This window comes from Protopterus annectens, chromosome 5.part0 (assembly GCF_019279795.1).
Source record: "Protopterus annectens isolate FY-2018-M chromosome 5.part0, PAN1.0, whole genome shotgun sequence".
In the NCBI taxonomy this organism is placed as follows: domain Eukaryota; kingdom Metazoa; phylum Chordata; order Ceratodontiformes; family Protopteridae; genus Protopterus; species Protopterus annectens.
The window spans coordinates 1,761,642,140-1,761,668,991 of NC_056735.1; the positions used below are offsets into that span (position 1 = coordinate 1,761,642,140).

At 37.4% G+C, this 26,852-nt stretch overlaps 1 long non-coding RNA gene across 1 annotated transcript in view; it reads left to right on the top strand.

Annotated features, from left to right (window-relative positions):
- Nucleotides 1-1,964: 1,964 nt before the first annotated feature.
- Nucleotides 1,965-26,852, top strand: part of LOC122801885 — a 37,635-nt gene continuing 12,747 nt past the window's right edge. The window contains exons 1-2 of the long non-coding RNA XR_006364814.1: nucleotides 1,965-2,056; nucleotides 2,295-2,371. This is a non-coding gene — a long non-coding RNA (uncharacterized LOC122801885). The remainder of the gene's footprint in view (nucleotides 2,057-2,294; nucleotides 2,372-26,852) is intronic.

A 26,852-nucleotide genomic window follows, 5' to 3' on the forward strand; every position in this document is an offset into this window, starting at 1 on the left:
GTTCCTACTTAAAGGTGTACATAGCTAGGCATCTTCCTGTCCTGTGATCCCTTGCGTGGTATTGTTCCTACTTAAAGGTGTACATGGCTAGGCATCTTCCTGTCCCATGATCCCTTGCCTAGTATTGTTCTGTGTTCCTACATAGCTTGGATCCTCCATGCTTCTTAAATAATGAGTCCTTTTCTATATGAATTCCTAAGCATTTACAGGTTATGACTTGTTCTATGGGCCAAAGTTTCCTATATTTGTACTACCTGTGTTTGCAGCTGCAGTAAATAAGTGTCCTTACTTACAAAACAAATTATTTTTGCTTTCTTTTTATCCAGAATGAGTCTCTTATTGATTATCCATGTCATAATGACATCAGAGCCTAACTGCAACTTGCTTATCAATGTACTTTGTATAACTGCACTGTGAACAAGCATAAATTCATCTGAATATTGCAAGTGCTCAGTCATCATTCTATAGAGAAACATTTTATTGGTATAAATTAAGAATGGGAGAAGTCCAAGGATAAGTCCCTGGGAAACTGCTTTGTAAGACTGGAGAGACTGTTAGTCTATTCTACAGCTTGACTTCTTCCTGACAAGTAGCCATTTAGTGATATGGGCTTACATCTTTCATCTGTTCACCATTGGAGCAAGATAAAATTGTCAACAAAATTGAAGACTTTGGAAAAATCTAAGAAAATTGTAGTTTGTATGAGTTTATGTAAATTAATAGCTATGCTGTCATTCGGCTTTGTAGCAGCTGTTTGGGTACTACATGTTGTTCTAAAATTCATGTGAGTTAACATAATTTAGTAGGAAGAAAGGCTCAGAGATAGTCAAGTACTACTGGCGTCAGGATCTTTGCCAGTGGGCTGAGAATTCTGATAGAGTAATATTTCTGTTTTCTCTGTTCAGCTACTCTTCAAATTATGATATTATTTGTCTTTCCTGCAGGTATCCAGAACTATTCCATGTATTTATTTATTTACTTTATTTATCGGGGTAGTACATTGATCACAACAGACCATCTGCAGACACAGCCCAGGTAAAATGGTCGTGATAATCATCACGATAATAGGCATTACAAGGTCAATACGTTTAGGAGTATATGAGGCTTGCCCCCATGTGGTGCCGGGGAGAGCTCCCCACAGAACCATTTGTTATAAAGCCTTCCATTTGGTTGCATTTTATCAGCAGGTTTAGGGAATCTGTAATGCACCATTTATGATACAAGCACCAGTTCTTAGAGACTGTTTGAATAGGTACTATACTCTTATGACAGTTTCTAGGCATGGGTATGGAAAGCTCACCACTCCTCTCATTATTGTTTTTACATTGATTCTATCAAGTCAAGCGTCTGATAACTATAATAAAATGCAGTTATCATAGCCTCAGAAACCTGAAGTAAAAGGTAGGGCTGCTGGGCAGTGAATGAATACGTACAAATGAACTGATTATTTTGAACAATTTCTAGCACTAGACTTGATAAATACCCTCTTGACTGTTGTGTATTTTCTTGTTTGATATTTCATAGTACCAGATTGTATTTATTTATTACAATAAGGTGTGTCCTATTTTTTGTTTCTTTTGTATACCTAGTAGTGGCTGAATATGGCTTGGCCTTCGTACGTGGTTCAAAACAATAAAAAAGTCAATTGATGATCTGTCAGGCTGTTCTTACGTCCTTTGCTAGAAATACAGTTTCAGCATAAAACATTCAAAATAAGATACCTTAACTTCATTTCCTTGAGTATCTGTAATGGAAACAATAGCTCTAAGGTGATACTTATCTCTCTTGCTGTGAAATTTGTATCTGTCAGCTGTACTGAACAGACCTTATTTTCCTGTGCTAGGAGTTTTAGAAGGTTATCAGATTACATTACTTGTTTTCCCTGCACACCCACATGCATGACATAAAGTCTGTAAATACTAAGGAAAAACAAAATTTTCCTCCTCATTTCTTATATATAGTAGGCGAAAGAGAGTTCAATAGGTTACTCATCTTTTTTGTCAACGATTACTGCATCTGAAGTCAGAATTCCTCTCTCTATCTTCAGTCCTTATTTGTAAGTACTTTATTCTTGGGAGAATTAAACTTCCTTTTTTACGCATGATCAGACAATGTGGACAGTAGTAGTAGTATATAAGTATTTTACTTTTGTATTTAATTGCATTTTACTGTAATTCAGTGCCGGTTATTTTCTGTAAATATTCCATCTTAGTCTAGAGAAAATATATGTAATACGGTCACCTACCAGCTCAAGTGATGTTCACATATAATACATGTACACATTTGTGCCACAGATTCCTTCCTCAAGAACAGCTCTGGACAGTTATGGAAGGACTATGTAATAGCAGTCTCATAGGAAACGAGCAGTAAGGTAGGTGTATGGTTCAAGAAAGTTATATCATACTTAAGCTAAAATTCATACTTTGTAAACACTGTGTGCAGAACTTTTTCTACATTGATTAACTACTTATGTGACATCCAAGTAAAAGGCTGTGTCATGTTGTTGCTGAGTAACAAATACATTAAAATATACTTCTGGTTCCATAAAAAGGACCTTTTTATCCATGCTAACTGATGGAGTTAAAACACAGGGGGTTATGGGACTAGTAAGTGATGCTACTATAATTCTTGTAAAACTTACAAAGCTAGAATATGTGAAACTCATTTAAACAGCTTTTTCTGAAGCATATTCAGGTGACTTTTGGAAGGCATTGCCATTTCTTACCATAATTACAACAAAATCCAAGTCCTGTTATGCAAAGCAATAGCTTACACCACAAAGGCTATTTTAACTTCAGTTGCTTAATTCAAGTACATATGTCTTTATGACATTTGTGCTATAATGGTATGGGCTTCACTGCAGACTTTTGCAAGAAACTACAAGCTGGTTGTAACCTCTAGCTCTAGGTAGACCTTTGGAATGGTCCTTCTTCTTGGTTTTCTATCATGAATCCCCCCAGGACTTGCAGCTAGGGGCTTTCCACTAACACTGAAGTAGATGGACTGGATTATAGAAAGATAAATTTATCATGCAATGCCTTCCTCTTCTCAGGAATAAACTTCTCTGCAGGTGAAGCAACACAATTCAATATCTTCCTTCATACTTAATCTGGACAACAGGAAGGGTATTCTCAAATTTACCCAAGGACTAATTGGCTTCTCCATCTTGGTGAAAGAAGAAATAACATGACAAATGGTACCAACAAGGTGGACATGCCCATTGCACTCAGCCTTGAAACTCCAATGAATCCTATGTAAGATACTGAAAGGAATATACATTATATATTGCTGAAGGTCAGAAGGATCTGTTTGGAAACAAACTCATTTCATGCTGCCCACTTCCACCTAGTATCAGAAGAAATAAAGCTATGTACAACACTGAGAGTGACTGAGCCAGAGAAACTTCCTTCCAAAAGCAGGGAGCAGAAGATCATTAACATTGGATTAACACCAGAAGGATGGTATGATACTACTGTAAAGAAATAAAAAGAGCATTAAAGAGTGTAGTCATAAAGGTTGTAGTGAAGTACCATTTCACCCTCACATGATACACATAAAATGAAAACAAGCTGTTACATCAGCTGACATATATAGTGTTAGTTAACACCTACAGTAAGTGAGCTTAAAAACACCATTCAAATACACGATGAAAAAGTTAGTAACATCAGTCTGATGAAGTGGTCAGTGTGATCGTGAAAGCGCTTACTCATTTCCAGTACTTTTTGTGATAAAGTTGTGTTTGCTACAGCCGTGGTGGTTTGGCTCAGCTTTTTCACTTGGATATTTTGTTCTATAGCTGTGAGCCTTATCCTTTGTCTGGGACTCCGGTTTTGTTTTTATCTGCACAGTTATAAATGTCTTTGCAGTGCCATTAGCTGAAGCAACTGGGAAACAAGATAGGTTTTAACTCACCCCCTTCTATGGTAACGCACTGTGTATGGTTGTTGACTAAGAAAGGAAATAAGTTTAAATGAATACATGATTGTATGTTTGTGGCTTAAACCAATGAAACTCTGCAAACATTTTTCTCTTGGATTTTTTTTTTTAATTTTATCAGTGAAATTTTAAAAATACATATTAATTGCTCTCATATCCATGCAGGTAAATATTCATTTCCAATTTGATTATGTGACCTTAGAATTAAATGCAAAATTATAATGGAAATACTTCATTTTTTTATTTAAAAAAAATCTTTTCTCCTAGTCTTCTCAGTGCTGTTATTGCTTTCCTGCATACCTCTTGTACTAAAATGCAGTGTTGCATTTTGTAGTTTTTTTTATACTTTAATACATATATTTTTTTTAAAAGCTATTCTCTTTAAAATCAGTATACACTAGTCCTCTTCACGTGCAACTGATTCTTCTGAAAAAATGAAAAACAAATCTATAGCAAAATATATAGTCACAGGAGTTCTATACTTATTTCACAGATAATCCCTTAAAACATTCACTATATAACAAACATATTATGTAGGGAATGTAATTAAAAGAAGTTACGTTTCTAAAACTCCATTGTCTATATTTACTATATTTTTTTACTGGAAAGTCATTGGTAGTGTGGAAAAAGCTGAAGTATGTAACAGATATGTGTGTGTGTGTGTGTGTGTGTGTGTGTGTGTGTGTGTGTGTGTGTGTGTGTGTGTGTGTGTGTGTGTGTGTGTGTGTGTGTGTGTGTGTGTGTGTGTGTGTGTGTGCGTGTGTGCGTGTGTGTGTGTGATACAGACTTTCAGGTCTCTCTCTGTCTCTCTCCCTATCTGTCTGTCTCTCTCAGCCCCTCTGTCTTTCTGTCTATATATTGTAAGCATACATTTATATTTACCCTGCATATTGCACACAAACAACATTTTGTGTTAGGATTAAGGTTTCTTGTAGTATACTTTCCTGGAGAGTACTTTTAATGCTCAGGCTTATATTATATGATCATTAGAGTATTTCCTACTTTGTACAAACTGTGCTTGCTGTATACTCATAGATTCATGGATTGTTAGTAGGCTAATGACCCAGGGGCCTTTCTAAGCCTGTTCAAGTTTTCTGTATAATAATGAATAAAGAATAATGACATCCTGTATTTAAATAGGACATTGACGGCCAGGCATTTATAAGCTGCCTTAGTCCATAAGGGACATGGTTGACAGGGCTGGTGTAAATTTCCTGTGCCCCATCCACTGGTCTAAGTTGCACTTAAATTGGATACTAGATGAACTCAGCTTCACATGGATGGGAGGCAGATGCCCACAGTATGGCATTTCTTATTAAAATGCAAGATTTTTAGGGTAAATGATTTCAACAAATACCAAATATTTATTTTCACTTTATTACCAAAATAAAGGATAAATGGTGTAGAATGTCCACTGCTTCAGTTGTTTCACATCATACCAAGACTTTCATTTAAATTACTGTAATTTTTTCCAGCAGAAGCAGGAATGCTAGAAATATTTTTTCTTTTCTAATATCAGGAAGTTTCAAAATGTTCATGTTTTCATAGGACAAAACAGGCCAAATTAGAGATACACAATGACAAAAGGAACCATTCAGTAGGAAGATTAATATTTACTAACAGATGTGTGTTTATACGTTGGATTGCCGGTCATGTCATTCTAGTATGCCACTGTTTTCAGTCTAGTGACAATGTCATTATTTTTCTGGATCTCACAAGAAAATGTATTTTTCTTTGAGCTGTCCCCCCAACCACTTAACCAACCAGTTGATGTAGGGAACATGCAATGAATAATGACTTTTAACAAAGCAATTCTCCTTCTGAATGGCTGCATTTTACATTTGCAACTTTTAGAATGAGCCCAGAGAAATAGCATTTTAAAAAAGAAGGCTCACACTTACGCTACTGTGGAATGAAAGACCACAAGTTTGACAGCAAAAGAGTGACGAAACATACCCTCATGCAGACAGCCCTAATTATCAGACCTTCATAATGTTAATAATGATATCAGACACTGATGAACTCCTACGGTAACAAAGTGCTATATAAGTAATGTTTCAGCAGTTTTGGGATTTGTGCAATTAGCACTGATTGATGTTACTTTTCTGCAGTAAATATATCCCACATAAAATGAATTAGATATAACATTTTCAACTCACATTCATTTGTTTTATTTAAATGTTTGTCTAGCTGAACTTGTCAATGGATGGGAAAGTTCCCTGTAAATGCTATGGGAGTCGTGTTTTCTGCAAAATTAAAATGCTGGACTCAGTCAAATTCAAATTGTGGGATTTGAAAAAAAGTGCTTTCTCAAAATTTACCAGAGAATACAGAAAACTAAATGCTTGTTTTTCTGTGCGAAAATAAAAAAAACAAGGTTTGCCTTTTTCTGCAAGTGATCCTTACAACCACTGAAGTCCCAGCTGCTCGAATTCCACGACCTCGCAGCCAGGGGTTAGAGTAGCTGTTTCCCCATCCTCCTTTCTGACGAACAGCTTCTCAGACTTGAATATGATTTCAGGGGTGCAGCTGCCACAGTGGTCAAACATCATCAAGGTCTCATAGCAGAACTGGTAGGTGGGGAAGGAAAATGGGGAGGGAAATTTTGAGTTTAGGGAGTGATTGAGAGTTAACGCAGGCTTACAGCTAGGGAGGAGAGAGAGATTTTATGTTTAGGAAGTGCTTAGGAGTTAGTGCAGAGTTAGGATTAGGGAAGTGAAGGGGGATTTTCAGATTATGGAGATTAGGATTAGGGGGAGAAGTATATTTTAGGTTTAGGGAGTGATTGAGAGTTGTTTTTAGGATTAGGTCAGGATTCTGGGAGGGATAGTTAGCTTCGTGTTAGTGCACAGGAACTGGGATGGTGGGAGTTAGTACACTTGCCAACATGAGTGAGTGGCAGCAGGGAAGTGTGCGCAAGCTAATGGTATAGTAGACCCTTTCTTCAAGCAATTCCAACCTCTAAAGTGATTATATTAAACATTAGGGAGTATGAGGTCACATAACTCAACCCACATGGGGGTGTGGAAGGGCTTGCAGCCCATATAAAATGCTAATAAAGGACAAATGTCTATTCCAGTTTTCTAATCACAGTATATGTGCAGTCACAGCAAAATAATCACTATTCTTGGGAAGACCATTTGAAACCACAATGAATCTGCAGTACCTGGTCATATTCAGCAACAGTTACTTATAATGCTTGCTTGCATAAGCACAGTACAGCCTGAATAATAAAAAAAAAATCACTAGTGCACGTGATGCTGTGTTAGCCTTCCTCCATGTTGTGTCTTTTCGGCTTATCCCTGTTAGGGGTCGCCATAGCGGAATTCCGGTCCGCTAATGTTTGGTAGTGGATTTTTACGTGCCGAGTTACCAGCCCTGACGCACAACCTTCAATGAAGGCACACCCATTCACGCATGCCTCCACACAGAAGACGCTCTAGCTGAGAATCGAACGTGACAATGTCTTGCTGTGAGGCAACAACATTACTAATGATTGGCAAGACCCACTGAAACATATACGCATTTATGTTTAAGGTGACCAGGACCAGTTACAGAAAGAAAGATATTTATAAAAACTGACATTTATCATAAGGTTGTGGCAAAATATCAAATCCTTTCTGAAAGAACATGCTAATTTAAGATGTGTCTATGGGTAGTCAGATAGTCTGAATCTCAATTTAATAATCCAGTTTTACCGCAAATAGCCTTCACAGTTAATGATTAATTTCACTAACCACAGGACCCAGTTTGCAAACTGTAGAAAAGGAAAGTATTCCTGTATTTATGTTTGTGTGTGTGTGTGTGTGTGTGTGTGTGTGTGTGTGTGTGTGTGTGTGTGTGCAGCTGCTGATGTCTGTAAAGTAAAAACAGCAAGAGAGAGAGAGAGAGAGATAGGGAGGAGATGGGTGATTGTCTCAGTACTCCAAAGCTAACACAGTGGGAGAAGCTGTCCTTTTCATCCAAACATGCACTGACCTTGGGACTGGTTATATAAAGTAGGGGATGGAGAGATTAGAGCCTTGAAGAGGGGGAGGCTACATTGCAGCACTTTTCCGGTTTAATTACTGAAAGCAGTTGTTTAGTAAGGCAACTTTTGTTTTATTGATATGAGCATTACTGAATAATTGAAATGACTCACAATAATGCCTATACTAAAGCTTTAGTCACTCAGCTCATGCTCATTCATGATTGCTAGAGTTATGTAATTCTGCTGTCGTGGAGTTTAACACAGAAGCTGAATTATGTGCCCCTTCCTTTATACTACCTACAGTTTGGTGAACTTTCAATCAGATATAAAAGTTCTGCACTGTACCATTTCTTACATAGCTGCTATGTTTATCATAATGTCTACAGTTTGTCTTAGATGGTACAAGCATATTTTAGCCAATGCTAAAGATGGCTTTTGTCAATCAAAAGCTTAAAGCATGCCAGTGATGTCATAAAACCATGCCCTATATTTCTGGAGCCTCTAGCATCTTAAACGTACATTGCTTTACTTGTTTCAGAAAATGATTAGATAAGCATTTAATCATGAATTATTTAAACGCGTACAATGAAAAAATAAAAATTATAATTACAAGTATATTACTATTAAATGTACCTGGCAGTCTAGGTTACCAGGATTATGTAAAACAAGGTCTGTTAACGTGGTAAAATCATAAAAGATTGTGATCAGGTCTACTATCATAATCCACTTATTATGTGTTCAAGACATGCATGCCAAGAAATTTACTTTGTGAGCAAAGCTTGAGAGATTAATAGTGGCATCCTTATTAAGAACATTTAATAATAGTTATGATAGGAGACCTGGTCATAATTCTTTGTATGGTATAGCACTTTATATACTATATATACTACCAGTTACAGAAAAAAAAAAAGTAAGTGTAGAAGCACACAGTATTTCACTGGCTTTGAAAGCTGATAAAGCACTTAGCTCTGCCACTGTCAAACACACAGCAGAATACCTGTCAATGTTCTGCTTAAGAATTATGGAGAAATACAAAAATAATGGAGAAACAAGGGCTCAGACCAAAGGCATTTTTTAAATATTGTTGTAATTCAGTTAAAATATTAATAGAAAAACATGTTTTGCATCAATATGTATTTCCTGAACAATGAGAAGCATGAACTCTAATGCCTGACATTATTGCCTGACTGTAATTCTCAGTGACTTGCCAGAAAATCAAAGATATTATGAGGGACAGGTGCCAAAACGCAAACACCAAACTGTTAACATTCTGAGATAGTAATCCATTTGAATACAGCGTAAATTCATCATACAATCGTGCATTATCAGAATAAAAAAAATGTGTTGCTCTTCAGTATACCGTTTGTGTCCACTGCTAATACTCAGGTAGAAATATTAAGTGCTATAGTGTCTCATAAAACTAATACGCAGCTTCAAACTACTGACAGTCATACTGAACATCAGAATTAGTTTTACCTCCATTTTCTTTCTTCCAAAGGCTTATAGAAATGTCCCTGAAGAACCCTAACTGACATATCTGATACAGAATGATCAGACTAGCAAAAATGTGCTGCAACTGGCTCGTTAATCATTTTTTCATGTAACTGTGCATCTATGGGCATTCATCCTAGTTCTGAGTGTCTGCCCTGTTTCTCCTGTATAACCTGTCTCTGGACATGTCCTACAGTGCATTAGATAACCCACACTTTTAGAACTGCATGTAAAGAAACCTTGTATTTTGAAATTTCTTTTATGTGAAGCTGTTCTGTTGGAAGATGTACAAATCATGTGACATAGTATACATTTTGGATGCTTGCAGATTTTTATGCAGTTTTGGATTGTATTTTGTTCTGGTCTAAGTATGCTTCTCACAATAGATTTGGTGATTGCTTAAATGACAACAGTGGGAGTGCTTAAAAATGTTTCTCATCTTGTCATGCTGACTGAGTATTGGTTGGAGGTCCCATACAATTTTGCAGAGTTCTTTTTAAGTTCTGGCTGATATGTTGTCACTAATGGAACTCTGTCATGGGGGTTCCTCTCTTTATATGGGAGCAGCTGTCCTCATTGTAGCTGTAGTCTTCTATCTACTGCACTATCAAACTCCCTGTCTTGAGCAAGCATGGCATCTTTCAGTTGTGTGTCAGCTGTGTCTCTCTGCCTCACTAGAACAAATGCAATGATATTGAAGTGATTGATTATAAATAGATGACTTCTTTTGAGATTGGGATGATTACTGCATCTGTGCAGATACATCTCTCTGCTTGGAAGATGGTTGTCAAAGACATGTCTGTAATGCCCCATTCTATACAATAACCTTAATATCTTAAGTAGAGTACTCCAGGCAGTGTTTAAAAGACAAGTAGATTTTGTCGAGTCCTTGGTGGAATTCCTTGAGGGAGTCAAGATTGTGTTCAGACTATGAATACATTGTTAATAAAATGAAAATGAGAGAGGAATTCATCTTCTAGGTTTGTCATGAAAAGGTTTGCAAATTGTGGAGCTAGTCTGGTGCCCCCTGCAGTGCCCACAGTCTGGACATAATGTTTTCCATTAAATTAACTAAGTTGCTCCACTGTGTCTTGAGTAATGTTGTGATGATCTGTTTTCTCTTGTAAGTAACTGAGATGGACAGCAAAACTATTGTTTTGAGGGATGTTTGTGTAAAGTGTTGCAGCATCCATTGTGGCTAAAACAGTGTTAGGCAGTAGATCACAACAAAGTGACAGAATGTGGAGAGAATGGGTGGTGGATGTTTTGAATATTCCTGTCCATTTCATTGAATAGTAGTTTCAGAATTTTCTCCACAAACCCACAGATCCCTTCTGGAAGAGCTCCTTTGCTTGATACTAATTTGGTCCTTCTAGGTTTCTTGGTTTCTGGATTTTTTTGTAGCATGTAGAAAACTCCTGGCCTAGCTTGACTTGGAATGAAGTCAGTTAGTTTGTCCTGGTCATATCAAATGACTTTAAGAGATGGATGGGATTACTTAGAAACATAGCTAGTGGGAATCTGAAACCAAACACCACCACAGATTTGCATGCCAATCTAATTGGCTGATATTTTTATTTAAGGTAGCCTGAAGCCAAACACTAACATAGGTACATATGCTAATTTGGATGGCTAATTATGTAATCTCATTGGCTAATATTTGCGTTCAGGAATTGGCCACTTCCAAAAAATTAGGTGACCACTTGCATCTTTAGATTGCTCCAAGGCTTGCTCCAATCTTCTCACGAGGATAATGTGCGCATAAATTAAGCAGCAATGACAATTTCTTGTTAGATCTGATTAAGTCAACTGATAAAACATTTCATCCTTCAAACAAAACTACTTTAATCAAAGACTAAAAGGGTAGGAAAATTTTATTCTACTGCATACTTCTGAGAAACAATAAAATAATAACTCTCATCTGCTTAGAAAAACAAGAACTGTTAAAAGATGCAGCAGCTGTTTTAGCTGCTATGCATGTTTAAAACCAGTACAAGGCTCCAGCAGCTGTTGTAACAGCTAACTTGATATAAAGCAGATACAAGGATTCAACAACTGTTTTCACAGCTAAGGACATGAAAAAATAGTGCAACATCCTATGACTGGTAAGACAGTTAAATGTTGAAAAATCTAACCAAAATCTGTTATAACAGCCAACTTGAGTTGCTACCCTGACCTGTCCCTGAAGTTTGTTTGTCCTGGAAGTTATCCGGTAAGGAGTTAATAAGGTTCCTTAGCTCTTCTGTGTACTGCTCAATTGAATCATCAGTCAGCTACCTGTAGTGAGTGTGATCAGAAAACTGTGTATTAGTTTCAGCGACTGAGTTAACAGAGTTAAGGATAACCACAGCAGAACCTTTGTATCCTTTGTGACAATCTTGGGATTGAATTTCAATGACTTTATTGCTATTCTTTCAGAGGTTTTAATGGGTCTGTCTCTGTAAATACATAATTTGATGAATCACACTTTGAGGAAAACAGTCACTATAGCTATCCAGATTTATATTAAGTTAATTTGGAGCAGTGAAGATTTAAGATTTTTTAGTACCTGTTTCTGGATTTGCTTTATATGTGATCTAATATCATTCCCACAAAATAATTCCCTAAGCCTCAGTCTGCGAAAATATTCAAGTTCTCCACAAAACTGTATTCTGTCAAGTGGTTTAGTGAGGCAAAATATAAGGCCTCTTGAAGGGATTGATATTTCAGTGGGAACCAGTATGTACTTGGGAACAGGGGTCTAGCAAGCATATTTCATTTTGTACTCACAATCTCTTAGTGCTAAACCCCCCCCCCCCCTTGGACACCTATCACATAAAAATGGAGACATCTCTCAAAATGCTGCCCCCAAGCACTTAATAAATGTAAGTAACATTTTCAGCTGTCCCCCTAAAACTATTAAAGATATTGTTTTTAGATTAGCAATATTGCATCTGTTGTTAAAGGCATTCATTTAGACAATTGTAGACATAATATCACCTAAAAATAAAGCCATGTTGATGTGATGCTCAGAAAAAAAATGTACTCAGTCGAGTACAAATAGTATGCTTAGCTACATCACTGGTTGGGAAGGTTAATGACAGAAAACTGCCCTGCTGTTATGGATTCTAGTCATGTAAGGCTGTTAGCTACCTCTTGTTTGTTTGACAAAATGGCATGTTGAAGGATGCATAGTTTCTTCTTTTGGGGCAAAGAAATTCTAACAGCCTTATTAGGTCATGTTTATTTTTTGCAGAAAGACAGGCTCTGGCTTAGCAGATATCTTTTCTAGTGAATTCTTCCTGTAAGAAATCCTTCATTGCATAAATTGCATATATTGTGTAGTTCCACAGTTTCTCAAAGGCCTACTGCAGAATTACTCTGCATACAAGAATTTTTGATATTCCTGAAGGGATTCTTTGTAAATAATACATACACACACAAACACACACACACACACACACACACACACACACACACACACACACACATGCGCACACACACATGCATACACATGCACAGACACACGCACGCACACACGCATGCACGCACACATACATGCTTTGTCTGTCTCCTCTGAGATGCAACTGTCATACTAAGCATCTAAGCTGCACATTTTCTTTCCATCCTGGCATTTTTCAGTGTCCTTTTTTTAAGCCAAGAAGAAAGAAATTATGTACTTCTCTTTCTAGGCTCAAGTGGATATCTAAGCACTGTATCTGATATCAAGAATGTATTAACTTCCAATGAAGGGCTCAAGTTAGTCTGAAAGCTTGAGTAATTACAAAACCTATGTTGGTCTAATAAAAGGTATTACATCACCTCTATGTTCCAGTGTCTTTGTACTTTCTGTTAGTGGACCAGCATGTCATCTCTTAAATTTTTTCTTCTTGCATGGTTTAGAGGTACACTTTTAAGAATTTGAAAAAAGAATATCAGCTTTAGAAGACCATCATAACACTATACTTTGAAAAGTGAGCTGAGTAAATAATTTCGCTAAATATTATAAAGAGATTTCGATTCCTGGAAGGCAGATCAAGGAGAGACAACCACATTATTAGGGGCCTTGGTAAAGACTGCCAATTAAAAAATGGAAGAAGCAATTCAAGAAATGTTTACTCAATGAGCTGGTCCAGCTAAGGCATGACCTATTTGTGTTACAGATACAGAAGACAAAGTATTATATACCTTTACAAAATGACATCTCCTATAAAAAGTTATGTGAAACTTCTCTGTGCAGCATGTTTTTTAATGTCCTTCTTGTAACCAGGAAACAAAATCTGATATCTTGAAAAGGCTTTAATATCAAAATAATTGCTTGCCTATCTTAAGAATGGAATTGATTTAATACGGCATCAGACATTCAGCTTCTCATACAACGTGGTATCAGATTCAAAATGTGGACTTGGTATGTCTGTTGTAGGAAGGTCTGCGATTTCAAAGATAATAACAAAGAACAGCTCACACAATTCTGCAAAACAAAAACATTCTAAATGGTTATTATTTATTGATCAAGGACTAATGCATATCTATCTTGCTTTCTTTTTTCTTGATGTTTACGTGTCATTTCAGTGCTGGGTGTTACACCTGTATACCTGTTTACTGCTGTTTTAAAATGTCTTTGGAATGGGAGCCAGTATGGTTTATATGTTTCATATAGGTACTCTTTTTGTGGTCACAGGTGCAATTGCTAATGCACTCCCCTCCTGGATGTGCTTACCTATACGTGGTTGTTTCTAAAGTATAATGTCAGTAAACTAGCCTTAAAAATATAGCAATAAGTCCGGAAGCAGGTGGTATTTAACTAATTTATATGCCAATTACAGCTCAGATTTTGTCTCCTGGCCATACCTTAGACATTTATGTAAAATATATTTTCTAATGAAATAAATGATTCGAGGAATAGTGTCACTAATCCCTCAGTCGGCTGTACTAATTACTCATGTTTAATCTAATATTAATGTAAAGCAGTTGTTGTATATTTCTGCACTCTTCCTTTGTGTGTGGTAAACTCACAGTGGAATGTAATGTAGTAGGGGTTGTTTGGGCTATTTTAGAATGACTGTACGTTATTACAGGTACTAGACTTTCTGAGTTCAGATTAATGCTTTAATGTGTCTTACATATTGAACCAGTCTTGCCAAAATATATTTTCATTTTCCCTTTTTTCACTTTTTTGATTACTTGGACAAGACTCTTAGCAAAGTGGATATTTTTAAATCACCACATGGAAATTATGGTGAATCTAGGGAAAGTTAAACAATTGTAAGTTGTCCTTGAGAGAGTTGGTCAAATAATGAGTGCTACTTGTGAGAATGTGCATTATGTTAAATATGTGACATTGGATGGCTAGTCTATATTTGGTAGGTAGAAATAGCATTGGTTATATCTGTCCATGTCTGTCTAATTTCTAGTTTAAAAGTAAAAGTAACCATCTAATATTGCTGGCTCCTAGGCTACTGATAAAATCATAAGTGATGGTTTAATGATTTTTGGTCAGGATATTTCTAATTTAACTCAAATATCAGGGTCATCATTGATATGGCTTGGAGGAACAGACCAGGTTGATGTCTGAAAATATTTGACACACCACTCTTGCACTTTCTATTGTCAGGGTGCTAGTCCAGCTCAACAAGAAAAAATAATAACCTGATCTCAATTTATTCATTCAAATTAGGAGTTTCAGAATTGGTTATGCCATCAGTGAATCTTTATTTCTGTAGCTAAATTACCTAGTAGACAGTTGGTTTCTGTTTTTTTGTTTACTGGGATGACATCAACATCATCAGAATACATAACTTTAATACAGAGCATGTTACGTGTGTAAGGTAGTCTCTTTTCAGTCATTGGTCACTTCAACTAATTGAATATAGATCTTAAAGTTCTCTGGCTACAGGTTTAATCTGTTGGTAATATTTAATGACTATTATATAAAACAAGTATTAAGTGGGACGTGAAACAGTTGTCTAGCAAAGCCTAGTAGTTTCAGTTTTCACTAAGGATAGTCTACTGATGGCCTGGATCAGTAAATCTTTTCAGAGTTAACACTATTTAAATGCTCTGCAAAGCTGTTTTTATCTTCATTTGGGAATCACTTGTGTCTTTTGATATATCCATATGTGTACGTGTGTGTGTGTGCATGTGCGTGTGTGCATGTGTGTATACACACACACACAAACACACACACCTGCACACACATAAAATTAACACACCTGTGGGACTTGCCCATGATAACAGAACAACACAAGACATCTTTAAAATAGTGAAGATAACTGCGTCTTGACTTTCATTCTCTTAATTTAGTAAGGGGGAGGGGGGTTTCATTCCCATAACTGTGTATGAGTTCGACAAGTTTTCCTTACTCATATTTTTATTCACCTGAATGCTGCACCATTTATTGTTAACAGATTCTTTCTAAGTACTATAGATAAATGTCTGCTGCTTACAACGGTTACTATAGTCTACAGTTACAGTTACAGAGCAGAGCTGTGGTAAAGAGGGAATAAGCAGAACTGACACTTCTTTCTAACTGTATATGTTGCACTGTGTGCTGGTCCGTCTGAGCTGAGAAGCACAGAGGAAGGCTTTAAGTGAGTCTGTTGATTGGTCAGAAGGCTATTTGCTTTGTTTAGTCAGCCTTCTCTGCCTCTATAAATTCACAATGCTTGCACTGCTGTTAGCTCATTTTCAAAGAGCTCACAGACATTTGGGGTCCACTCCACTGTTCCATGAGTGTTTGGCTTATATCCAGTGCAATCTCGGCACAGATAAGTACATTAAACTGATTCTTTGCACTTTTCCAAAATATTTAAAACTACTGCTGCTGCATTTCTAAATTAGGTACTTACGTATTATCGCAACCAGATTTTCACGGTTGCGAAATGCGCATACCACCACAGATAGGAGTACATGAAGCAATTGAAACCGTCTTTGTAAATGTGTAGTAGTGCCCCAAAACTTTACATTTACCGTAAAGTGGTGTTCAGAGTGTGTTTTGCTGGGGAATAACTTCAGATTACCTTCGGGAACAGAGACAGTGGAGAAAACCATCTTCCTGTTTTTTTTTGCATGCATTACACAGGCACGCTACACTTTTCATGGCAGCTATCATACTATCGTTTGTCTCATTTTGAACCTGCAGAAGAAATTCTTCAAAAAAGTAAAACACAGACACTCAGAAATTGTTTAACCCACACTTGCTTACTTTTAACCATTATTATATTTAGAAATTGTTAAAAAAATAAATGTCACTAAAACCATCACTACTATGTCTGTGTTTTATTCTCTGAAGGATTCCTTCCACACAGTAAATGCAATCTGTCTATCACACTGACAGCAGGCATGACGATACAAGCATGCAAAAAACGGGAAGAGGGCTTTCTCCACTGTTTTTGTTCCCAAAGGTAATCCGAAATTATTCCCCAGCAATACACACACTCTGGATGCCAAGTTACACTGTTTCTTGGCCTCATTTCTACCGAAATTAGCGAAAGTCGCAACCGCGAAAATCTGGTTGCGATAATACGTAAGTACCCCAAATTATTTACTGCATTTGTCTGCATGTTATCATTGTAAAGTGCCATTGCTTTTCACTGACATTATTGCTGTTTTCTCTGCATTGCATTCATTTTAAAAGTGTATATTCTAGCTAGCTTGTTGATTGTCCTGTTAGAATTCACTTTGGGCGAACTGTAGTATGGTTTTACATTAAGAAGGCCTGGGATTGCATTTCTAGTGACAGTAAAAAGTAGCCTGGTCTGTGTTAACTGGGAATCACATAGGAAGGCTTTAAGTGAGACTGCTTGATTTGTCATAGGGCTATTTGCTTTGTTGGTCATTTTTCTTTGCCTCTATAAATTTGGCACATTTGCATGACTCTTCTCATCTCACTGTGGTGGTTAACAGTGCCATGCATATACACTGGCACATATTTACTTATGTATGTATGTATGTATATATTTATTTATTTATCCATTGTTGATCATGTTAGCCCCATTAGGCTAACAGCCTCTTTTCATGGGAGACCCAAGATGGTATTTATACTATCGGGAAATTTGTCCAGGGCATTGGGAAACTTCTACTCTTTTCAAAGGGTGCTGTGGGATGTTTTACATTCACCTAAACTACCACCATCTCTGGGCCTCTGTTTAATATGAAGGATGGTACATTCAGGAGTGAAGCACTCCCTTAAGCTGAACTCCAGTATCGGTAATTTATTTACCTGGTGAGGGAATAAAGCCAACAGCCTTCTGCACCAAAGGTGAGTGTGCAACTTTTTGTACCACTGACACTGCTCACAGAATTGAAATTTTCTATATAAAACTACCCCTGAAATTTCTGCAGTACTTAGTTGCACAAAGCAACTAGTCTGTGCAACAAGTTTGGTATTAGATAGTCCTGATTGCAGTTTCTACTCTTACAGCAACCCAGCTAGCCAGCTTTAAGCCCATCTTGTACCATCCACTTGTAGAACACGAAACAAGGATCTGTTGTCATGGACATGAACTTCCCTGCTATTTCTGCAGCCAGCCTGGTGGATATAGGCATCCTGTGGCAATTTTGCAAGTATTTCATGTGTACTGACAACCAGTTAATTCTCAAACAAACTGATACAGTGTGTGAGAGAGATGCAGTCACATAATGTTCTCTGGAGGCAAGGCTTTCACAAACAAGCACTTATAACAGTTTGTCAGAAACATACACACTACATCCATCTCACATAGACCAGACATATAAGGCCATTTATGCTGAGGTTGTTAAATGTAATCTCCCTAAACCACAAAGACCTTCCAGACATTGCACAAACAAAAAGTATCTTCAGCAGCCTCAAAAGCATTCTGCAAATTCAACACCCAACATTACATATACAGCCACATCCAAAAGTGTCTCAGCTTCTATGCCCATAAGGCACACTGCAACAAAACCCAATATTTTGATTAGAGGGGACTCCATTGTGAGACACACAGATGTCTCACTGACTAGGCTAAGTAAGGAGAGAGTCATGGTCAGCTGTCTGTCAGGGACTGGAATCCATTAGATCATGCATGCACTTAGGTCATTGAGCCACAAGTACAAGTCATAGTCCATGTGGGTGCAAATGGCCTGAGACATACCTCCCTGGACTACATGAAGAGGGACATGACAGAGCTCTCAGACTGTGTGTCCCAGGCCAGTATGAGCTTAGGACTGATTCTACCTTCTCCAAGGATGATGCCACAATATGAACAGAAAAAAATTGACTTTACAATTGGCTTAGAGTATGGTGTTATTTGAAGGGGATACAATATCTGCCAGCATAGGATTATATGGCTGACAAACCATTCTGCTTTGCCAGAGAGTCTGTACCTGTCTCCTCTAGGATTTCAAATACTGGCTAAAACTTTGTCCACCTCAAAACTGCCTTTTTTTTAGACATTGCCAACCCTTAGAAAAGCTACTGACATGTCTGAACCAGCTAAAAATCTGAAGGTGTTACTGCTCAGTGCCAGGATTCTAAACAAGAAACTCCTCTCTCTGCAAGCTCTTCTTACCCTGGAGACTGTAGACATCTATGCAGTTACTGAAACATGGTTTAAAGCCACAGAGAGCATCCTGTCAGTGCAGAGCTGCACTGTATTCCACACATTTATGCCAACTACTACTCAGGAAGGGAAAGATAGAGGTGTTTCTATTTACACTAAAAACAAACACATCTGAAGGCTGATCCGTAAGTATTACACACTTGACCTTCTACATTCCTACCATATCCTTGCAAGCTATAGGTCCCCCCTCTATGACCTAGGAAAATCATAATAAACATTTAAATGTACTAAAGATACTCCCCATTCAACCCAATGATATACTTATGGGTAATTTTAACTACCCCAATATAAACTGGGAATCATACTTGACCCTAACATGCAGGCCCAAGATTCCTGAAGGTCGTAAAATGCAATACCCTTGGGCCACTTCATCTGCACGGCAACTAGAGGTGCAAACATCCATGACCTAGTCCTCACTAACATGGGAGAATGTTGTGCCCTCCCCAGTGTAATGTTCTAGCTGATCAGGTAAGATCATAAAGCTGTCTCCTTTGAAGTAAAGTTAAATGAAGGGACACTGGCTAACCCTAGAACTTTTAGGAATTATTCCAAGGCAAACATCCCACTACCAAGTGGCAAAATTTCAAGTGACCCAAACACTGAAAGTATTGCTGATTATGCGGAATCATTCACAGAAATATTGTACAATTATATTAACACCTGCATAGAGACACCTGTTTCTACCCAGATTAAGAACAGGATCAATACAGCAAAGGACACATGTTGGTCAAAAGTTAGGTCACTGTCCACATAAGTTCCCAAATCTGAAATAGCTGGGTCATCTCTTAGGGGTGTATTGTCAATGTGGTAGTTCCCTGGAGTAGATGACTTCCCAAAGGATACAATATTGCTTTTTTTGGAATTTATCTTCAATTCTTGATTTTGTCACCAGTTATTTATTTGGGACAAACCTCCCTGCAGGATAGCTAAGTCATTTGGGGATTCAGTGACTGCTCCTAGCTTGCAGCTATCTGCAGACTTAGTCAGCCAGAGTCCTTTGGTATTGGCTTTTACTTCAGAAAAGTAGATGCCAAATACAAGTGGTCCCAGCACAGAACTCTGTTAGAAAATCTTGATATATAACTATAAATATGGTGATATATTATTATATACAGTTTATTATTCTACTTTATTGTTAATGCAATATTTATTGCACAATTTTATTCTAATATTATATTATTATAATCTCATTCTATTATAATAATTACAATTTATACACCATGTTCAGAATCATTTTTAGAATATAGTTGCCTTTGGTAGCCACAATTTATTTTTAAGGAGGATGGAATTTGGACCCACACTCACCACTGGATAAAACAAGCCTCTAACTATTCACAGGAGATGGAATACTTTACTGTTACAGGAATTTATGAATTCTTATGATGTTCTTGACACCTAAAGTGCTTTGCATGTACATGGACAGGACTTTGCTTCTTCTCTGCTTCTCACACGTCATGGTCAAGAACAAATATCTTCCTTATCTCTAACGTGGAGATCCCAAGGTGCTTAATGCAGTGTGAAAGTAATTATCAATTAACTAATGAAAACACTGCATCTTAAGTTGTGACCAATTAATAAACCCTACTGCAAAATGGCAGGCTCAGTAGTTAAAGATTGTTTTTTGCAATTGCAAACAGGAATACCATGGAGACAAGTGACAAGTAAGTAGTAAGTATGTATGTGCCTAAATGTATGCATGTGTTACATAAAGACTCTATGAGAATGTCAGGAAGCCATAGTAAATGAGTATTGTCAGTCTTTATATCTAGCTTTACTGCTTTAAACTGAGAAGGAGTGGGTGGAGTGGAGAGTAGGAATAGGGTTAGAACAAGCATATGATCATAAGCAAGAACACGGCTGAGGCAAGAGTGGCAGTGTGGAGGAGGAGAAAGGGTATTGAACGGTATATTTTTTAGGAGCTGGTGCCCATTTTTTTTTTTTTTTTTTAGAGAAGGGTAGATAGGGAAGGATGAAAGGGAAGGCAGGGGATGGAAAGGGATAGAAAAACAAACATAAAATATAGACAGAAAAGAGTGGGAAGTGCTGTCTCAAATGAGGGTTGATAATGGATATACTAACATACAGACAGAGTGAAGAGAAGTGGTGATGGGGTGGACTGGACAGCAAACTAGGGATGGAGGGGGCACACAAGGAAGAGGAACACAAAGATGGAGGATGAAGTGGGTATCCAACACTTCTTATAACACTGCCTGGGTTACACTCGCAGAGAGGTCAGTCTTCACCATGATTACCTCCTCACTGGGCCCTGTCTGAAATGGCGGTAGTGGCAGAACCAAGCAGTGGTGTCACTCTTAAAGTTATATGAGACCCCCCTCCAGGTTGCCAGTGTGGGCTTCCAGCTGCAAGTCCACCATCTCTCCTACCACCTCTGCCAACTCCCAGAGGATGACAAATTGTGTCCCCAAAGGAAAGAATGGAACTTCCCTCCCCTGACTGACTGCCAGAGGCTGCTTATGACACCTGGTGCCAGGAAGATTGTTGGTGGGAGAATGCTGGGTTGATGATTGGGTGGGGACTTGTGCCATGGCACTGGCACAGCTGTAGAAGATGCTGCAGAAAATGTTAACATAAATGGATTGGAATAAAACAGCAACATGAAATAAAATAGTAAAATGAAGGATAGCAACAAACAGAGAGGGAGAGATAAAACAAACAAACAGAAACATGACATTAACATTTGGTCTGTTAGATATAACCACTATAAGTGTTACCTAATGTTGTACTAGCCAGGTAATTCTGCCTTAATGTAGGATGTCCACGTAGGTGAGTAGAATTACTGTCCCCATTGCCTAGATTATCTGTAGTGATATAGATGCTACAGAGGTGACAGGGGGATGTTGAAAATGTAAGAGATCATGGACAGGTGATGGGAAGTGACCTGTGGGCATGGCTGAAGGAACATACCATGTGGACTTGCACAGTAATAACACATGCAACCCACATGCAACCCAGTATCCCTGTGAGGGTACTGTGTTGTAATACAGTCAGAGAAGCAATCATACAACTGACAAAACTTTCAGCAAGTACTTTGCAATGATCATAAAGTTATTTGCTATGTACCAGGCTGTACAACATGGATGTAGCAAATAAGACAGAGGTATGCCAAGCAGAGGTATGAAGAATGTTGGCATATGGTGGAGGAAGGCATGGGAAATATCCCACCGAGGGCCTCACAACAACCACCATACCAGACTTTACTTATACCTTACAAACTATGGCAGTGGCTATAACTAAAGTTACAGAACTATTACAAATTACATGTTCCATTGACATGCATACAAACTATCATAGTGGTAGTAATAGGTAACTTGCAACACTTTAACAAAATGCAACATATGATTTACTGATATTATACAAACTCTGGCAGTGATCACAGCTAAACTGCAATACTGTAACTAAATACTACAAAGGTTTATATGTACTTACTAGGCTATTAATCTATGAGGATTGTTAGAAGCCTAGCCGTGCATTCCCAAAAAAGTTTAAAGTTCTTGTATTATAAGTATGAGTAAGCGAGAGTCCTTGTATTTTTAGAACAAGTAGCCATGATCTCAGACATTCACATGTTACCTCTATCCATAAGTGACAAGGAATCCAGAGTCCAGATAATTACATTTTTGCCCTATCCTGAAGGGACAAATGGGCTAAACCAGGGGTAAATTTTTAGTTTCCCATCCATTTCTCCAGATTGCTTTTGAATAGAATAAGAGACAAACTTTAATTTATGTGGTGTTGAAGATGATTCCAGAGAATCAGGATTTGCTGACATACATATCTGTCCCTCCAATGTGTCCTATTTATATTGCAGAAGAGAATTAGATTTCTTGAGTGGCTGTTTATTCCACCACTGGACTTATGGATATGCAATATATCTGAAAGGATGGGATCATTTGCGACATTATTTACAAGTTAGAGCTCTCCCATCAGTAGCTGAAATGATACCTAGAAAATGGACTGGGCTTTCAGACCATCTGTGTAGCTTTTATGATTTAGGCCATTTAATTTCTTAGTGAGAAAGCATTGTGGTCATTCACATTGTATAAGGTGTTTATACAGGTATATACCAAAGGTGGCATAATGCATATATAATGATCATCCTTCTAAATGCCAAATAAAATAGAATGATCACATCCCTACACCTCAACCGCATACCATTACTGATAAGCTGCACAATTTAAAAGGACTTTCTTACAATAGTGGATACATGGTGATGAAGGACAATTCATTGTCTACATAGATTCTCAGGTCCCTAGCTACTGGATCAATTTTTCAGGGGTGTATTGTCAATATGATACTTACAGGAGATGGCATGCTTGCCAAAGGATACTGTTATAAATATTTTTGGCATTTACTTTTAGGACATGGTTTTAATGCCAGTTATTTGTTTGGGAAAGGCTCTTTTAGAAGATCTTGGAGTCTTCTGGAGAGTTTATGATGGAACCAAGTTTAAAGTCATCTGCAAACCTGGTCATCCATTAACCCTTAATGTTAGCTTTGACCTCCACAAAGTAAATGCCAAAGAGAAGAGGTCTGATGAATGAACATTGGGGAACACCTCTTTTGGAGGATGTAGATCCACGCACCCTAACTAGTTAGTGAGCCAGTTTGCTATCCAACAAGTTACATTTGGATTCACATTTAGCTAGGTGAATTTATCAACTATACTAGAGTGTGGGAGCGTGTTCAATGTTTTTGTGAGGTTTAGATATGCAGTTTGCACCAATTTTCCTTCTCCATTGCTTAGTCAACTGGGTTAAATAGGCAGGACCTACCCTTAACAAAACCAAACTGGCTTGAGTCTAGAGTTTGTTTCCTGTCTATGTCCATATTTTTAATTTTATAATGATCCTTTCCATAGCTTTACAAATGAGGATGGACATACTTATGGATCTTAAATTACATGGGCCCATTTATGCCTTGGCTTTGTGCAGAGGGATGACTGTTACTGTCCTTCATTCATCCAACAGAAAGCCTTTTTGGAGGCTGATACTGAATAGTCTCTATAGAGGTTAGATAGGTTCTGTTTCAGTTTGGCCAGGAGGCATCCTGGTATGTTATCTGGCCCCTTTAAAAGCAATGTACTCTGCCTTGGACAGTACTTTGAGGATTTGTTATCAGGAGATTTGAGGGTGTATGTGTATGCTGGTATGTGATATAGGAATGTTGGGCGAGGTGAAGTTTGAGATAAATCTATCCACTAGAAGATTGGCTATGTCCTCTGGATCTGAGTATGCAGTATCATTTACTAATAGCTCTGTAAACTTAGCATTGTTTCTGAAGTTTCTGACATAGTTAAGGAATGCTTTGTTATTGTCTTTAGCCTGTATGGTTAGTTTTACCTCATATCCAGCTTTGGTTGGTTTGATCAGGGACTGGAATTCCTTACTAACTTTAGTAAGAGTGTTTTTGGTAACAAGTGAGTTACTTTTATTTTTACATGCAAAGGGTTTTTTCTTTTATTGTAGAGCCTATTTATATTTTGGTTCCACCATAGGGTTTATCTTTAAATCTGGAATTGTTTTTCCTTTGAAGGGGGACAGATGTAGCTATTTACATGAACATAAAATTTGGCAGTAAATGATTCTGCATATGATGAGGTTATCAGGTAGGAGGGGGATGTGGAATCTAGCCAGGTCATTGTTCAGTTTTAGTAGTTTATCTTTAAGATAATCTATGAATAACAAGTTATTGGAGGATGCTTCCATCTTCAGACTTATAGTGAATGTGATTGATTTATGGTGTGATTTGAACAGGGAGAAAGTTACATCTGGTAGAAAACAGATCTGTCCCAAATGTGTGAGAACCGAGTAAAGGACTTTGCCACCCCTAACTGGGATGCAGATTAACTGGTCCAGCAAGTTTGTATTTATGAAATCCAGAAATCTCTGGGCATATAGGTTAGGGGATGTCTCACAGCTGATGGAGGGGTATTTGAATTCCTCTAGGAGAATGGTGTTTGGCATAATGCTTGGGGACTCCCAGCTAGTCAGATAGGAAGCATAGGCTAAGGGGACATGTATATATTTATTTATTTTGATGTTGTTTACTGGGATTGCCTGAATGGGTTTAGTCAAAAAAAAAAAAAAACACTTTTCAGTGGAGACCCAGGGAGAAAAGCTCCAACAACCAACATACTACACACATTTTTAAACAGATATTAAGTAACACACATCAACAATTACACATACATTTGCTAATTAGATTACAATCGCATGGAATAAAGAAACTATTACAGTATAGAAAAAACTTGTGTTTAGTAAATGTTGAACATTAAACACTTAACAAGGTGCATTGACGGGTTTGTCAACTTGATAATAAATCTTTGTGATTAGTGATTAGAAATTTAAAGAAATGAAAGTGAAGGAAGGAACTCTTTAGGCAGAAAATTTAATATTGATATTAAGATGTGGGATACTAAGTAGGTTCAGAAACAGTTATATATGGCTATTATAAGGTTTATTTTAGAAATATAGAATTGGACATGCAAGCAGTGTCATAAAGCTATATATAGGGCTGGGAGATGCTAGTAAAACTACTCAGGTATTGATGAAGACTAGCTGTGGGGTATTACATTCTGAGTGAAGAGAAATGGTTTGACAATGTGACAAGCAGAAGATTATAGTGGCATTTATCCTAGAGATATAAAGAAACAGACCATATAATACAATAAAATGTGCTAAGGAATTTTGTTAATAGGTATAATAAGGAGGTGTTTCAGGTTATTATTCTATTTAATGAGTCTGGAGTTAAAATTTTGTTTTGCCAATATAGAGACACCACTGCCTTTAGTGCTTTCATGTAGTATGGAGGGCATGAATATGTGATAAGCATGAAACCTTGCACTGATGGGGGTGCTCTCAATCATCTTGAATGAGGGCTCCATGACAATGCATAGATTGATGCATTCCAGTTTAAGGAGTGCTTGTAGGAACTGATTTTTTTTTTTTGTTAGGGCTCCTAGAGTTGAGCAGTAATAACCTTATGTTATCCAAATTATATTTTCTTATGCTGGGAGCTTTAGAAGACTGACATTGCCTAAAAATGGCACAATGGGGTTGGACAATTTTTTTGCCAGTATACAAAAACCTTGGGGAGTTAGGTGCAGGCCATCCTTGGCAAAGCAGTTAGGACTGTCTGTCATCTTTTCAAAGGTTGATATATATATATTTTATTATTTAGTAACATTTGTTCACTGCAAAAATCCAGTTCGGTCATCAGTGCCCATTTTCAGTGGAGGCCCAGGGAGGAAAAATACCAGAACAATGCAAATTTTATGAATTGTACAATACAAAATCAAGTGAATTAGATACATCAATGAGAAATAAACATAAATGAAAAAATAGAAACAATAGTCATGTATACAGCAATTTGGCATGAATCAAGAGCTGATACATTATACTGCAGTAAAGTATCAAATATTAATTATTTGAATTTTAATGACTAGAAGTACAATATGATTCTTTCATATTTGGAGCAGAGGAGTAATTATAAGTGGATAACAAGCAGACATGAAGAGTGAAGGGATTAGTATAGTAACAGGCAAGAGTTCACCCAGGAGTGGAATAGGAGCAGACGGAAGACTTATAGAGGAATTATTTTAGTGTGATTTTGAGGATGTGATGGTTTGAGTTAGTTCTAATGGATAATATTATGGAATTCCAGCTTCTGGATACATAGAAACAGTGTCCAGTGGACTTGTTTGGTTTGTGGATGGTGAGGAGCTGTTTGCCATCCAGATGCAGAGATTTATTAGCATGTTGAGAATAGTAATGAGGCAGAGCAAACTGATGATTTATAAATAATGTGTAGTAGGAAGTTGTAAGTTATGTGGTGGGGAAGTTTGAGATAATTTAGTGTCTTGAGTGCTGTGCAAT